Below are 16,104 nucleotides of genomic sequence, written 5' to 3' on the forward strand. Positions count from 1 at the left end.
AAAAATCTCTTTCAATCCATAAGAGAAGGACAGGCCAAATTAGGCTTATAAAGGAAAAAATCCATTTCATGCCTCTTTAAAGGACTCTTCATCCTTACAGTCTCTGCTCAGATGCAGCTGAGGGAGCTGCTTCTCATGTAACTAACTTTCAGCTGCCATAATCCTCCTTTCTCTACCTCAGAATAACCAGTTTACTTGTACAGCTGTGACTTCCTTTGTCTTAAAACTGCACGTGTGACACTGCATCACCACCATTTGTATGGGTTTACATAAAAATTTATTTTTAGAACAATTAGCTTCCTGTGATGTAACGGGCATGTGTGTAGTGTCACATTTTGGCTATTTCACTAGATTAAAAGCAAAACATTCAGTAGATGATTTATGAGTGTAGGTCTTCCTTTACCCTCCAGAACACAATACTCTTCCCATTTTTTCACTAGAGATTGGAATTTATAATTTATAGTTGCACTATTTCAATTTTAATATTTGTCTCAAAAATGAAAATTGCCAAGAGGGCCACTTTAACTGTTTCTCACCCAGCTCTGTCAGTGAAGGAGCACTTGAGTTACTCTGGCATGCTGCAGTCATCCAGCAAATGTATAGCATGTATCCATGAACTAATGCTCCACATATTCCTCCAAGCTCGAATCAAGGGCACACACTTTTCTTAAAAATAAAAATAAAAAAATTTAAAGGGTTGCAATATTAACATCTCAATGTCCTGAGTGCAGCTTGCTCCATTGTTCTATGTATTTTGTATGCTTGAGAATTAAAAGAAGCTATTTAGAACAATGTAACCCTTTTGTTCGTGGGGTTTTTTTTTCAAATATTGGAAGTAAACCAGTATATTTTCCCTTAGTGTTCAGAAATAGAGTTGTGTGTTTTCTGTATGATGGATTTACCTGCAGATGCAGCCACATACTTATGGCTGTGGCTGCAAGTTTGTGCCTTCAGTTTACAAAACATGAAACAGTAAACGGCAACAGCTTGTGGAATCATACTATTTCATGTGGATCTGTCAGCACAAGGCTGGTGCCACAGGTACTGTCTCAGACAGTGAGTTCAGTTTCTTGTAGTCACAAACACCCATAAATTGTCTGGCAATAAATGCCAAAGGATCCACAGAAACCTTTGAAGTGCTGTGACACACCTGTGGTCACAAACCATACAACCACCTCCCACAACAAAATTAAGACTGGGAAGAAAACTTCCGAATCCAAACCTGGCAATGATTTCAGCCTGAACACACAGAAAAACATGTCAAACTGGCAACTGAGAAATTCCAATGTTAGTAGGAGCCCTATCATACACTATCTTTTGTTATAGCCAATCTCAAAAGCATCAGAAGAAACGAACTCACCCATCATATTTCTTTCCCAGTGAATGCATCAGAAGCATAAAGGTTTTCCCAGCCCCATGGACAGCCAGCAGAAACACCAAATTGATATGACTATATCAAATAACATCAATGTAGCAATATATCAGACAGCAAGTTCCTGCCTCATGTTGCATTCCCTGACAGATTCCAACACATCACAAGCATAAGAATTCACATTGCTGTTTAATGATCTATCTTCAAGATTTCTTTTGCTATGATTGCAGTTCTTCCTATAAACTTAGCTATCCCTTCGTTTATAGCACAGAATACATAGTTGCAATATTTTTCTCCTAAAATGTCTTGCTGATTTTGGAGAACAGAATTTGATTTGAGTTGAAGCAAATTTCATTTGAAGAGAGTCTTTTCTTACATGTGAGTCCTATTAGTACCTCCTTTATATTGGACTTTATGTTGGACTTTTTCCTTAATGTTCTATTAACAGAATGTTTCTTTAGCAAGCTCATACACTTTTAAGAAATGATAGGTCCTATCAAACTGGCACTGATTTGGGATTATTTTTTTTTTCTTAGAAAACCTTTTCTGGATACATGCCAATCTTTGAAATGATCTGGAAAGGAATTTAAAGCACAGCAATACACCTTATCAGTTTATGTGGTTACAAAGCTCCTCCTGGAGAACATATGATGCCTATAATGATGCCATCACATTCCAGCTTTTGTGGAACAGCTGGTGGCTTGAAGTGTCCAGGGCTGCATAACATTAGCAATGTTCAGTTTTGAGATACTTGGTAAAAGGTGAGAATTGATAGCTTTATATTTTTAGGGGTTTTCAAGACTATAAACTCTATAGATAGGCAAAGTATTCACAATCTAAAATCAAAAGAAATAATAAACTTCAAATAAGCTTATGCTAGTAATGTACTTGGAAGGCAGGAAATTCACAAATGTTACAAGTATAATTTCTAGTATACTGAATTGCGTAAAAACATCTTCTGTGTGGAACTGATCAGCAATAATCCCTGAGAGTGGAGATATTTTTGAGGCATAGTCCTATACATAGGCACCCACTTAAGTCAAACATTTTTTGTACTCGTTGGCCTGTAATTTTAATGCAATTGCAAACATAGTTTTGCTGTGATTTCATCTAACTCTAGCATCTGTGTTTAGTTGACTTAAATCATATTCATGTTTCTCAAGTGAAACCACACGCTAACCAAAGCCAGTTTATTAAAATCTTCATGTTCTTCTATAAGCTTCTAAGCAACTTACAGAACACAAATTGAAAATTAGGTGGAGTTTCAAGCCAGGATTACTACAGGGAGCAAGCAAAGCTTGGTCTTGCGTGGTTGCAAAACTTCATAATAACTCCCTCAAAAAAATTAAAGGTACTGATTTTTAAGAATCAGAAGTGTTCAAGGCCTCCTTCTTGCTTTTAAAAGACACTTTCTATGAAAATGCTTAAAAGTTCTTAAATGTCTTACATCTGCTCATCTCAGTGCTACAGAAGGTGCTGCACCTTGCTGAAAGTCTCTTTTGAAAATTGTTTTGACACTTACAAAGTCTTTATTCAAAAGTTAATACAAGCAGGGCTTGTTACAACATGGTCATAAAAAATGATCAGAGATTGTGATGTTCTCTTTGAGAAGTCTTTGTTCTGAGTTCAGGAGATGTATGAAACGTTGGAAGAACTATTTGTGGAATATTTATCTATACACTGGTTTTGCTATTTGGTTTTTTAGAGTTTCATATTTTACACAGATTGCTTAAATTGTCTAGTTTGTGGCCTGGCTCCACAAATGGCTGTATCAGCAAAATGTTTTCTAGGCAGATAATTACAGCATGGGCACAGGTACAAAAAGCAGGAGAATAGGAAACAGCTATTTCTTAAAGTCTTGCTGTCAAGACATTCTTTTGTATACTGACTACCTATTGCTTATTGCTATTATACACTGTTTCTAGTCTCAGGTATAGTGACTGATACTTCAGGATTTAAAAGCCTGCAAGGGACAACTATCATGATCCAGACAGATGTCTCCTGTATCAAAGGCTAGAGACATGGAGCTCTTTGAATCCAACCTGTGATTTCCTTCTATCTGATCTTGGTTTCAAGATTTTGCACAGCAGCAGACCAGCATGTTTCTGCTTATAGTCCTGATTAATTACAGTCTGTGCTGCTCTACCTTTTCCAACCTGAATCTGACTAGCACACATCTTCCAGCTGTTGGATTTTGTTATGCCTTCTTCTGTTATAGAACCATTTATAATCAGATGTCACTTTTCCTTTTTGATACATTCTCACAAGCAAAACAGTCTTGAGTTGGGGAAATGTATTTGACTCATTACCAGTAAACAAAAATGTCTGATCATTGATTTGAATGTTGAGAGGGAAAAAAAACCACAAGCAATTATACAAGCACTTATACATCTATCCCCCCTCTCCGCAGCCTCAACTTTTTGTATGTTTTCTGTGAGTTGTGTTCAGTCCATCAGAGTTCACCCAACGAGGTGGGGGTGGTATCAGGCGCCAAGATGCTCTGCCCAATAGCTTTTCCTTGTTCTGTGCCCAGTCATTCCTTTCTGCTGGCTGATGTTTCACAGTTTTCTGCCACTCCACATGTAATCATGTCTGCAGCTCTCTTCCCTGTTGCCCCTGCTCCAATGTGGGTCACCCACAGGCTGCAGGCTCTTCAGGGATGTACCTACCCCCTTTTGGCATAAGAGCCAAGGGAGGAGCACATCTCCAGCTGCCACCAGCTGACAGTGCTTCTCTTCAATATGTCTGAGAAGGGCATTAAGGGCTACTGGGATTGGATATATGTTGGCATGCAGTTTTAAAGGTTTGTTGGGTTTTTTTCCACTCTTGCTTAAATAGGTTTCAGAGCCAGCTGCAATGGTTTTCATCTGTCCTCCCATGCAGGTCACAACTGTGGCCCCTTGCTCCTTAAACCTTGTCACTTCTGCCCTTTACATACGCATATGCAATGATAAACTCACTATTACTGCTTCTTCTGAACAAATAAATAGGCTAAACTAGTTAAGTGTCTCAAGATAAGGCCTGTTTTTCAGGTATCAGACTTTAATTATGCTTATTTGCAAGTCCTTTCTAACTTTTAAACATCATTTTTAGAGTATGGAGGGTGAATATGACATGCTAGTACACACTTATTTACAGTGTGTAGAAATGCCAACCTCACTATTCAGATTTAAAAGTTTAGATACCAAGGTATCTGCTGGTTTTGCGGTTGCTGTTCTGGTGTGTAATATAAGCTGAGATTGGTGCCCAGTGATTTACCTACAATTAGCACTACATCTTCCCCTTTCTGAAGAAAAACAATTGGGTATTCTTGTGGCAGTCGGAGTGTCCTGTAGAAGTTCTTTGTTCCTACTGTTTTATGGGTTTTGCTGCCTGATTTAGAAGTCATACATAATAAGACTGCTGATCTATTGCTCCAGGCCTTGCAAGTGGGGTAGAAACTGTCTTACCCTGCAATTTCAGGTGTGCAAGTAAGTTACAAGCAATATTACCTCTATTTTACTTTTTGACAACCAAACCAGGGAGATTAAGAGTGCCCCCTACTAGTCTTATGGGTTCAAACCAGAGCAGCTTTGCATAATATGAAGGTAATAATCCTCTCAAAGAGCAGAGGAAATGTTTGCTAGCCTTGAATTTCATTAGACAGCTTGCAGTGAACTCAGTTAGCATTAAGCACCAATTATGGGTAATTATTTTTCAGAGATTTAGAAAGAAAAGCCATGTAAATTATGCTTCAGCTCTGCTTCTGCAGGACCACCTGTAAGTTAAATACCTCTAGTTTAAACATAACTATATAACTGCTAGCTTGGGACAGCCATGAGCCATAGATTGCTGGAGGCTGGTGGAGAATTTCTGTCACCATGTCCTTGTCTCCTGCTCTCACTTTGCCTGGGCACATGCTGCAGGGGACAGGTTCCTGGGCTGGCAGGAGATCACTCCCACACCCTTCCTTCTCACAGGGAGAGCAGAGGTGTTGGGAGGCCTGACACCACTATCCAGGTCTCTAGGCTGCAAGGGGAATAATTAAAATGCAGGATGTCAGTGGGCATTTGTTTTATTTTCCCTGTTACCTGAATTTTCCCTTTTTCAGTCAGCTCAGTGCTCTCAGGATAGGAGAAACCTGTTTTCCTTCTGCTGTTCCAGTTAAAACAAAAGAAATGAAATTGTTTATTTCAGTGGTCTGCTGCAGAGCCTCTTGTAACTGGCTAATTGGCCTCTTATAATTATTGCCCCAGTTGAAATACATTTACTATTGGATGCCAGGTTTATGTAGGTCATCTGGTTTCCTGGAAAAGTTGGGCTGCACTCAGACATGAAACCAATCTAATCTACCTTATCTCTGTCCTTTCTCATTTGCTGACATTGAAGCTCTGCCACAAGAAAGCTGGTTTAATGGAAACTATATCTTTTGAACACTGAGATCATTAAAGTAGGAGAACTAATTGTAATGTATTCAGAGCTTTAATGAACAATGCTGTGTGAAATAACAGTCTTCCTTTGCATGTTCATTTCAGGCCATAATTGATATATGTACAGTCATGTATGTGTCTAGGAGACTTTGACACCCTCCTGTTATCTAAGCAAGTAGAGGGTTAAAAATTGATGAAGAATTTACTGAAGTTCGATGTTGAACATACTAAGAAAACCAAATATGTACATGATGTCTAGGATCAGAATGATCGTCCCTGAGGTTGTTAGAGGCGATGAGTTAGAGAACTTCTAATCAGGAGTTGGCTATCCTTGAAGAAGAAACATCTTGCAAAATACATCAACTATACATATATTCTAACTATCATGTTTATATTTAATTTTGGATAGTTAGCTAAACTGCGTCCTTAAGCAAACTACCCTCATTTTCATCCCTGCCAGCTCAGGCAGAGACCCTTACTCATAGAGCATGCGCAGTAAGAATAAAGATTGTGTAACCATATGCAAATTATTAACCAATCAGTATTAGAGGGATGTCTGTGGAAACCTACTAACTGATAATAATGTATATAAAAGGAACTGTGGAGAATACTGAGGTGTGCTAGCTTTGTGGAGTTACCACCTAGCACCCAAATTTGTGCAACTTTGTAATAAACAATATCGCATCTCTGTGTGTGAGATTGGCTTATTGCACACTGGGTACCGAAACCCACTTTTGGGACAACACTCTGGTAAAATACAGCCTCAAGTTTCGACTGCATGTGCCTATAAATAGCTATCCAGCTTGGACGTATATACAGTTGCATTAGATGTATGCAAATGTGCAAAAAAAAGGCTTTTTTTTTTACTTCTAGACCTTGGCTTTCAGTTTTTGTTTTACTCTAAGATTATCTGCTATACTGTTTTCCTGTTTACTCTCTGGATAGACATATACAGCTCAGATGGAAAATATGCCATAGTTTAATTGTTTTAAAAATAAAATTGTCTATCATTAACTTGTTTTGAGATTAACTGGACTTTTAAAGAAACTTCAAGTGCTTCAATATCTCAAGCATCTCATTAACATAGGAATTCCTTTGAAATAGTAGAACTAAATTTTCTGTTACCTCCTGAGACCATCAACATCTAATCTTTTAGTTTGCTTTTTGGGGGAGAAAAAAAGTCCTTATCAATACTGAAAACCTGTTTAGCTAGTTGGTTTCCATTTTTATTTTCTCCAGTTAACTTTTGCTTTAAATTCAATACAGTCTTCTCCTCCGTATTTTGTCTTTGACTGTAGCAGCATTTCACCAGGGTGGTATTCTCCTTGGCTTGCCTGGAAATGGACTCCTTTGTTATTGATTACATGACAGAGGGGCACTAGAGGTCTCTTTCCTTCATTGGCAATTTGAGAGCTAAAGGGCTGAGAGCCTGTGCAATTATGGGCACAAAAGTCATGCATCAAAGGAGGGCTCATTAGAAATCTACATATATGGCTAGTTGGGCTACCCATTATTCTATGTATCGTACACAGCAATTTACAAATTTTCTTCTGTGCCAAAGTACCAGCCAGAAGCCTTGTATGCACACATCAGGATCCTAGTAAATTACACCGAGAGCAATCAGATAACGTTGTTAATATGACTCACTTCAGTGCAATTTCTTTGCTCCTCCCTGTATGATTAATTACAACCAAATTGATGTTGCCAGCAATGATTAATTTACAAGTTGAGATGCAGAGTAAATGAGCTAAGCAAAGCTGAGTTGGCATTGCCCCTCATTTAAGAAACTGCACAAGGGATCACAATTCAGAGCTAACCTTGTGATCCATTACTGCACTTGCACAAAAACTGGTTAGGTTAAATAGCTGCAAAATTATAATTTATTATTTTGCAATAGCTGTTTAGAAAAAAAAAATTTTGGTTTAGTTTAGCTAAATAAGAAAACAAAAAGGGTAAATCAGGCTTCTACTATGAAATTTCTGTGTAATTCAAATCCTTGATCAGATAAAATAAAAATGCCAAGCCTTTGATAGGGAATTGAAGACAAGGACCATATTCTTGATGAAATCCCTGAAGCTCTCTTTGAAAAAAAAAAAAAAACACCACTGAAAAGAATAAAAACATTACATTTAATAACTGCTTTTCATTTAATGATAATAATAAATCCATCCTCTAGGAACTACAATTACTTCCCACATTGTACATAAGTCAGAACTGCTCTCTGTATTAAGGTCTGTGTCAAAGTTTTACATTGCTGTGCATTACTGAGTATTTGAACATCTTCCATATATAACCAATAGAAGTAGTAGATTTGAGGGGTTTGCAAAGACTCTTGCTCTAAAAAACTCACAGAATTTTATTTTTTTTAATCAAATTTCCTTGTGGGGTGTACAGTGTTCATTGGGTAGAGGTGAAATTCAGTATTCAGTCTTTTTCATGAAAGTAATGAAGAATTTTTAGCTGATGGAAAGTATTTCTGAGGAATGAGAGAAAGGACTCCAGCCTACCTTAAGCTCATTGTCCACTACTTTAACTTATTTTTTGACATAAAAGTTGATTAAAAAATTAAGTACACTTTTAGCCACAGCTATTTGCAGTTTCATAGCAGGGTTGTTCTTGAGGCTCTGAAACCCAGTGTTGAAGAGAGGCAGGATCTGGAATGAGAACTTTTGGTCAGTATCTCCTTTTCAGAGAGAAAAAGAAGTTTTGATCCCACCTGAAAACTCCCTTCTGATTATGAAGGTTTCACATCAGTCCACAAATCACTGCAGCGTAGACAATGTCACTTACCAGTTCCCTTGCAAAGTCTACCCTTAATGCTGCTGGTTTAGTACCTGACATACTGCCTGAGAGCTGCTGTCTAGATGACTTCTGCATGCTCCTGAGTGCTCTGTGGCAGTTTGAAGGTAAAGGGAGCAATGCTAGGATGAGCACCAAGAAGAGTTCCAAGATGGATTAAACTGTAGTGGTCTAAAGATTCAAGACCTTAATTAAAAACAAAAATAGCAAAGGCTTTGGAAACAGCTAAGGCAACAGCCATGTTCTAGTCACCTCTTTCTTCTCTTGCACTCCTTTCTCAAAACTATCTGCCCAGATGCGCAGACAGTCTTTGGACCAAGAGATGCTATGTCCCATGAGAGATTCCTAACCCCTGTGCTGAGCAACTGATGTCTCCCTGGCCCAGTGGATACATACTTCCTTATCCAAAGGGGAACAGCTCCAGTAGGTGACATAAAGAGATGCGCACCCCAAACCAGCTGTTGCTTAATGCTACAGTCAGTCAAAGGATCTGACCCTGTATATTTTTTACCTCAGTAAGTATATAAACTCTCAGTCTCTTTGCTGTTTGGGGATAGATGGGTCACACACGTTTCCTCCCTCTTTCTCTCTCTCTCTGACACAGACACATACACATTGTTTTGAAATGCCTGGGATTTATCCCAGCACAGAAAGGAAAAACTTAAATTTCAACCATTGTGTGGGAGGGGAAGGCTACTTCCCATCTACCTTTAAATCTAATGCCAAAAAGGATGCAAACATTGTTAACTACCACCAAATCAACCTATAATCAACGTTCTGCTTGTAGTTATCAGAAAGTATGCCTCCATAGTCATAGATACACTTTTTTAATATAACAGCTTACATGGTTGAGTATAGAGGGACATATAGAATAAGTTTTTAAAATGTCTTAGAATAACCTAATCTGGATCAAGATTCTATAACTTTGAGTAGCAAGGTGCTAGAAAACTATTTAAACTGAAAATGGAACTTCACTGCTGAGCTATTGTTAATGACTTATATGACCTGCAATAACTTTAGTGACACCCTCCAGATAACTTTTTGTCGCCAAGCAATGCTATAGTTGTTATATATCCAGTGTCCTAAAACTTTCAGCCCATGGGAGATATAATGCATCAGTTTTTGCCTTGTGAAACTCCTCTGAAGTCAACAGAGTTTTATAGAACACTACCTCTAATTGAAGATTATTTGGATGTTGTCAGCACACATAGCCTACACTAAATTTTCAAGTTTTTATTTGTACTGTTGAAGAAAAATAACTTTTTTCTTTTGCCCTTTTTTTGCTGCAAAACAAAGAATATATGAGATTTAATCCAAGCAATATTACATTTCGTATGACAGAGTATGTAAGCTTATTGAAATGAAAAAAGGGATGTACTCAGAAACCATGCCACAAGCTGTAGAAATCTAGGATATATATTGGCAATACATGAGTCTAGTAGACTTTTCATCCTTGTGTGTACTGCAGGGATAAAGAACTGTTTTATGAACTCTCATCTGCTAATGTTAGCCCCTGGATCTTTGGAGTTAGGCATAATGGCACTAAAAATAGTCAGGCTTTTGTGTTACATCAGATTAAATTACTGGCACTTCCTAGCGGAATGATGAGCTAGTGAAAAGCCAGCTGTGTTCAAGAACATCTGGATGATTTTAATAACAGAGTTTAAGAAAATGTATGTATCAGGTATTATAACCTGCATGTAGGAAAGCAATTTGTGTTACTTTGAAATTCTTCCAGCTCAAATAGAACAATGAACAATTGGATTGAGTTTACTGAAATTCAAGTCCTTGTTCAAAACGTAGATGTGTTTTCTGAGTAATTTTACAATATCCATGTAATAGTTTGGACCTTGCTGACCTCCCAGTGCTATTGCAGAGGCCATCTGTATAGCTTCCCTAAGGAACAGGCTCTGCTGTGAACAGTTCGTTACACAGAGCTCCTTGAATGTGTCTCTCTTTTCAAACACTAGTGCTCTTTTCAATCAGGGTAGGAATAATGCCCTTTCCTATGGACTGTAGACTATTTTACTGTGTTGCAAAGCAAGCTATTTGCCAATTTCAAATTAGGTATATGTATTTCCCAAGTCTCTCTACTTTCTGAATCTGAAGTGAGTGAATATAAGGTGCTCTCTGCACACACCATGTAGTCTCAGTAGGAATGCAATAAAAGGGAGAGAAAGATTTGAGTGGATCTTTACTAACATCAGAGGAACAGTCTTTTTGAGATAATATGATATTCATAATTCATTTCTTTCACTATAGTAGACTTACACAAAAGAAACATGACCACAAATGTCTTCCAGTTCCCGCTTCTTGGGTACAACTTGCAAAAAGGCTAAAGATTAAGTTCATAATAAATATACATTCTCATATGGGCAGTCAAGATTGAGATAAAGAACTTTCATTTCCTTATCAGCTCTGCCAGAATCACAGCTCTGGATGTCAAGTGAAAGGCTGCCCCAGGGTCTGACATCTATGCTGAGATTACTGTAACCTGTTCTGTAAACACAGCGTTCCAGTCCTAAGTCCTATCAATTTGGCACTCTTCAAAGGGTTTAAATCCTATTTAAATTAAAACAGTTTCATAATATTTCTCCTGAGATGCATGTAAGATGCAGACGGAACAGAATGAACAGACCTTCTGGATTTAAAAACCACCACACACCAGTGCCCTCTTCTTGGGAGCTCAAGAAAATTGAGAACATGTTGGAGTTATGCCAATGTTTCATTTTTCTCTTTTCTTGTTTACAATACTACAACACAGCACACCTTTTTAGTAATCACAATAATACAGAAACAATTATATAGAATAATTGTGTAAGCGAGCTGCTGAGCTTGAAGAGGTGGGCATTCTTAACTTCATATATGGATAGTCCATAACACATGATTTCTTCTAGAGGAGTGAGGTTTCCCAGTTTGACTATTAATTCTGAGAGAAAGTGCAAGGTATATCTCTTTGTGCTGTCTCTCAGAGGAAAAGTTTGTGTGGTTACAACATCAGCAGCGATAGGGAAGCTGCCTATGTGTGCTTTTCTGATAATAATCCAATGATACGGCTGTTTTAAAGAGCACGAAGCTGCAATTTTTAAACAGAGGCTACTCAGGGAGTTTGCAAACTCTTTTTGAAGAACAATGCTATGATTCTGTTACTAGTGTTTGCAAAATTATTCTTATCTTATACCAAACCAGTTAGACTGGCTCAATAGATATAAAATATTTTGTTTAACTTCTGTATCCAATAAGCAATAGTACCATCATCCAGCATCCACAGGTGGTAATACTTACAGTGGTCTGTTGATTTGTAGCCAAAGTTAATCTCAGCTGTCATTATCTGTGTCCTGGGTACTGAGATAAGTCTCCCCATTCCTGGTGCCGCTCATTTAAATATTGTATGTCTTCGGAAATTCATATGGAAATAATGTGTGAACATCTGAGAACCTTCTATTCTAACACTGATACTGATTGTTTTTTTTCTGACAGAGAAAGAATTTATACTATTGAAATAATATAATGAGTACTCTATAAACCTATTACTGGAAGCTGACTCAAGTGAGTTCTCAATCTCATTGGCCTATTGTAATCTCTTGGATGTAACAGGGAAGTTATTTTTACATGAAAAATAGTTCAATATAATCAAACTAAATTTAAAAAAGCATACATTAAATTAATAGCATGTTTATACTGCAGTATTGAAATTTATACAACTTCAAGATTTTTCTTTAAAATGTTAAATTAACCCATTTTTCTCATGTAAGGTATATAATTTTTGCCTTGTACTACAAGTACTGTATAAAGTTGATTTGAAAACAAGTAACCAAGTTATTTTGTAAAACTCTGGTGTTTAAGGGAAAAGTTGAAATCTTTCATTTATTTTAAATTTAGGTTAAAGTTTAAACAAGGAGACTAGAGAAACCATCTCCTTTCTCTTATGCAGTAAAGTCTTTCCTTTCAGGTTCAATGCTAGTTCAAGTGAAATTTCATGTTAGATTCTTGTAGTGTTTTACTTTTTTTCCCTTGGTTCAACCCCAAACAAAAATGTGTTCACACAGGCCTAATTGTGCGATTGTGTAAACATACTGAAAACATAACAGTAAACACGTAGATATTGAGTAATGTAACAACGTACATGGTATGGTGTGCTGTGAAGCAATACAAGCCTTGAGGCTTAGGAAAACTAAAGATCTTGCCATATTGCAAAACCTTTATATATTAGACCCTTTAGATCTCTATTATAGTAGACCATTTAATACAATATACGAATGTGTGATTTTTGTATTCTGATGGCTCGCAAAAATATTAATTTTAAATAATATGTAATTGTCATAATCCTTAGGTCCTAAGACTTAGATTCAGTCTTTTCTGGAAAAGTATAAAGGTGTAGTTTTAAAATGAACTTATGCTCACCAAACTTACTGGGGTTTTGATCTTTTTTTTAATTGTGTCCTCCACCAACAGTCTTTATTTCATATTTAAAATAATAAATTTGAAGACTGGGGGAATTTTTCTAGATAATTCATGCAGAACTTTTTCCTCTCATATGAAATTTCATCACCCCTGCTGGGCTGGTTATATCTGACATTTAAGTCCTCACTGAAGATAATAAACCTTATATTTTATTGAGTAAGTTAGTTATCTGTATTAGGAGTCTTTGGAGGTATTATTTCTACTGAGTCAATTTTTTTTTTCCCCAGATAAATGGATGCAAACTCTGTTAAGGTCCTGGGAGACACTGAAGTTCACATTCGTCAGCCTCACATTCGTCAGTATTACTCAACTAGCTTTTCCAATAAGAGTGGCAAGGATACATTCACCTATTGCACACCTAGAAAAACTGAAAGAGGAGGGACTTCCAGGCCTGAATAACCCCCATTTGAAATTATAAAAGTGAAAGTTTTTTAATAGAAATTTCTTAGACCTATCCCTGCAGGAATAAAAAGAAGCATTTCAAGTAATTTGATTTTGTTATACATGCTCTTTTATTAAAGTTATAACTCACCATCCTAAAGTATTTTTTTCTACCACCCTTAGCAGCAGACTGAAAACTCTCCTTTTTTTAGAAACTTATGGTTTATTGTAGCTTTTATACTCAGCCTTTACTTCCTCTCAAGCCTCACTCTACTGTTTACAAACCTACTGTCTTCTTCCTTCCACTTAAATGGCTTCAAAAGTGATCAGATGAATTTACAAAAGTCCTTCTAGGGCTAGTAAATACTAGGCTGCACAAGCCAGTTTTGAAGAAGCCCTTGAGCCTCCAGCTGCTGATAATGAGTGAAAATGCTGGAGGGAGGATGCCTGTTGCTCTCATTTTTCCAGTCTTGCCATTGTCGGAGGCTGTTAGACACAAAGCAGTGGGCTGGACCTAGGCAGACCTTAGTTCTGACACTGTGCATCTGCTTTCATGCTGTTAAATATTTCTTTACCTGCCTTCTTTATGAAATGCTCAGTTTTCAGTTTCAGAGCTCCCATATTCACAACAGCACCTCTTTAGCTAACAGAGGGGGCAAAGCTAGTTCTTGATAGCTACGGCATAGATATTCCCTATTAGCACAGATTCGCACCCTTATGAGGCCATGTAGAGATGTAGTATGCTGCAGTCTTTCTTGTAAAGGAGTTTCATGCACTAGTGTTCAGCAGGATTAACAAGAATTTGAAACCAAGAGAGGCCAACCTGTACTTTGATTAGAAACCAAAGCAGGAATCATCATTGTCTTCTTTGGCAGCAGAACAAGGCCAGCATGAGTAACGTGTACTTCTAATACTCTCGTGGTGCCTAAACAGTCAATAGCTCTGCATGTCTATAGAGCTGGGGACTTTCTGGAGTGGTGGAGAATAGGTGCACTTCCAATTCAGGTGTGTGGTTTTGTGCTTGTTTGTTTTTCTTCTTCCTCCTTCTGCTCTTCTCTGTAGAAGACATGAAAAAAAAAACAGCCAATGGGCAAGTATCACATTTCAAGATCTTTGTAAATGCTGCTACTAAGACAATCTAGAGGAAAGAATGAAAAACATGTGTTTAAGCTTCTTCATTGCTTGTGAAAGTAATAAAAAAAGTAAAATGATATGTCTTTTTCTAGTGTTTGGTTTAGTCTTGTGAATTTTGATCACAGCAATGAATAGTTTTGACATAATTCACTTTAGGGAGAGTTTTTTTGCATTTTTTTTTATATGCTTAGACCAAAGGCACACTTCCCATAATCAAACTAACTATCATCATTCTGTGCATTTCATTTAGGGCAACACCATGGCACCTGTACCTGTAGTGATGGAATGAAACTCTTTCTAGTGTATGAAAAGGTTGTTTTTTCAGGATATGAGGCAGGACTTACCTGTAGCCTGTGGGTGAGAATAAACGAAAGAAGACCTTTTTTCTCATTATTTGTATTGCCTCACCTGAGGATATCTCAGGAACTGGCAGCCCTTGATGAAGTAGTGTTCAGACTGCTAGCCAGCATCTTTTAAAATGCCAGAAGATAGGGGTTCAAGAATAAGAGTGTAGTACCCAAGCTAAACAAAAGCCATGAAAGAAACCAAGGGCTGAAAGTTAGGCAATTTGCTGTAGGTATCCTAATCTATTGAATGCTGGTTTGGGCAGGGGGGAAGAATCCTCCAGAAATGACATTTTGAAACAAGGCCAACAGAAATGTACAGGCAAAGAAAAAAGGATTTTCCCCAGGGTCCTTCAGATCACTGTCTCCATACTAACGTAATTTTAGCAGCTGACTGAGCTGTGGGGTCCTCCAGAGCCAGTGATGTGGCATCTTGACAGCCCTTGGCACTCTCTAAGACTCTTCAGTGAATGTGACCCAGCTAAGCCTGGCAAACAGCGCTGACATTTGATTTCACACGCAATGTACAGTGGAGGCTGTGTGTGTATTCTCTTTTCTAGGAAAATGATTTTATGACTTGGCATGCTTTATTACATATAATAAGCCACAGGAACACAACATTAATAAACAGGCATCTGTCATCATCCAAAAGTTGTTACTGCATCTTCTGCAGTGTTCTTTTTTTTTTCTTCAAGATAATATTTAAATCTGATAGTAGCAACTAGTGGTTGTAAAAAGACAATTGTACGGATTTTTACTATGAATGAGGAGGAGCAAAAAGGAATGAAAGAAAGAGGGACCATATGTGTAGTATATTTGTTGTTACAGCTTGCACTGATTAAAACTGTGTTTGTCGTCTTATACATCATTGTACTGTAGTTGTAGTAAATGTTCCTTGTAATGCATTTTCAAGTACAAAAATTGCCTCAGAAAAGAGCATTTAGGAAACTAATTCTATTAAAACCAATGAAGTGTTGACACATTGCCTGATGTGGATTTGTTTAAGGAGGCATATTTAGGTTATAAAAGTACAGTCCTTAAGGCAAAAATCAGTGACTGCTTGGTATAGTGACTGAGAGAACACTGCAACAGTATGTTCAGCAAGAAACCCCTCATTAATCCTTTCCTGTAATTCTACCCTATTCACCTTCCCCCTTGCCTGACTCAATAGAATTTAAAACCTGCTGTCAGCACAGTAACT

The sequence above is a fragment of the Buteo buteo genome, chromosome Z (genome assembly GCF_964188355.1).
Source record: "Buteo buteo chromosome Z, bButBut1.hap1.1, whole genome shotgun sequence".
Lineage (NCBI taxonomy): Eukaryota > Metazoa > Chordata > Aves > Accipitriformes > Accipitridae > Buteo > Buteo buteo.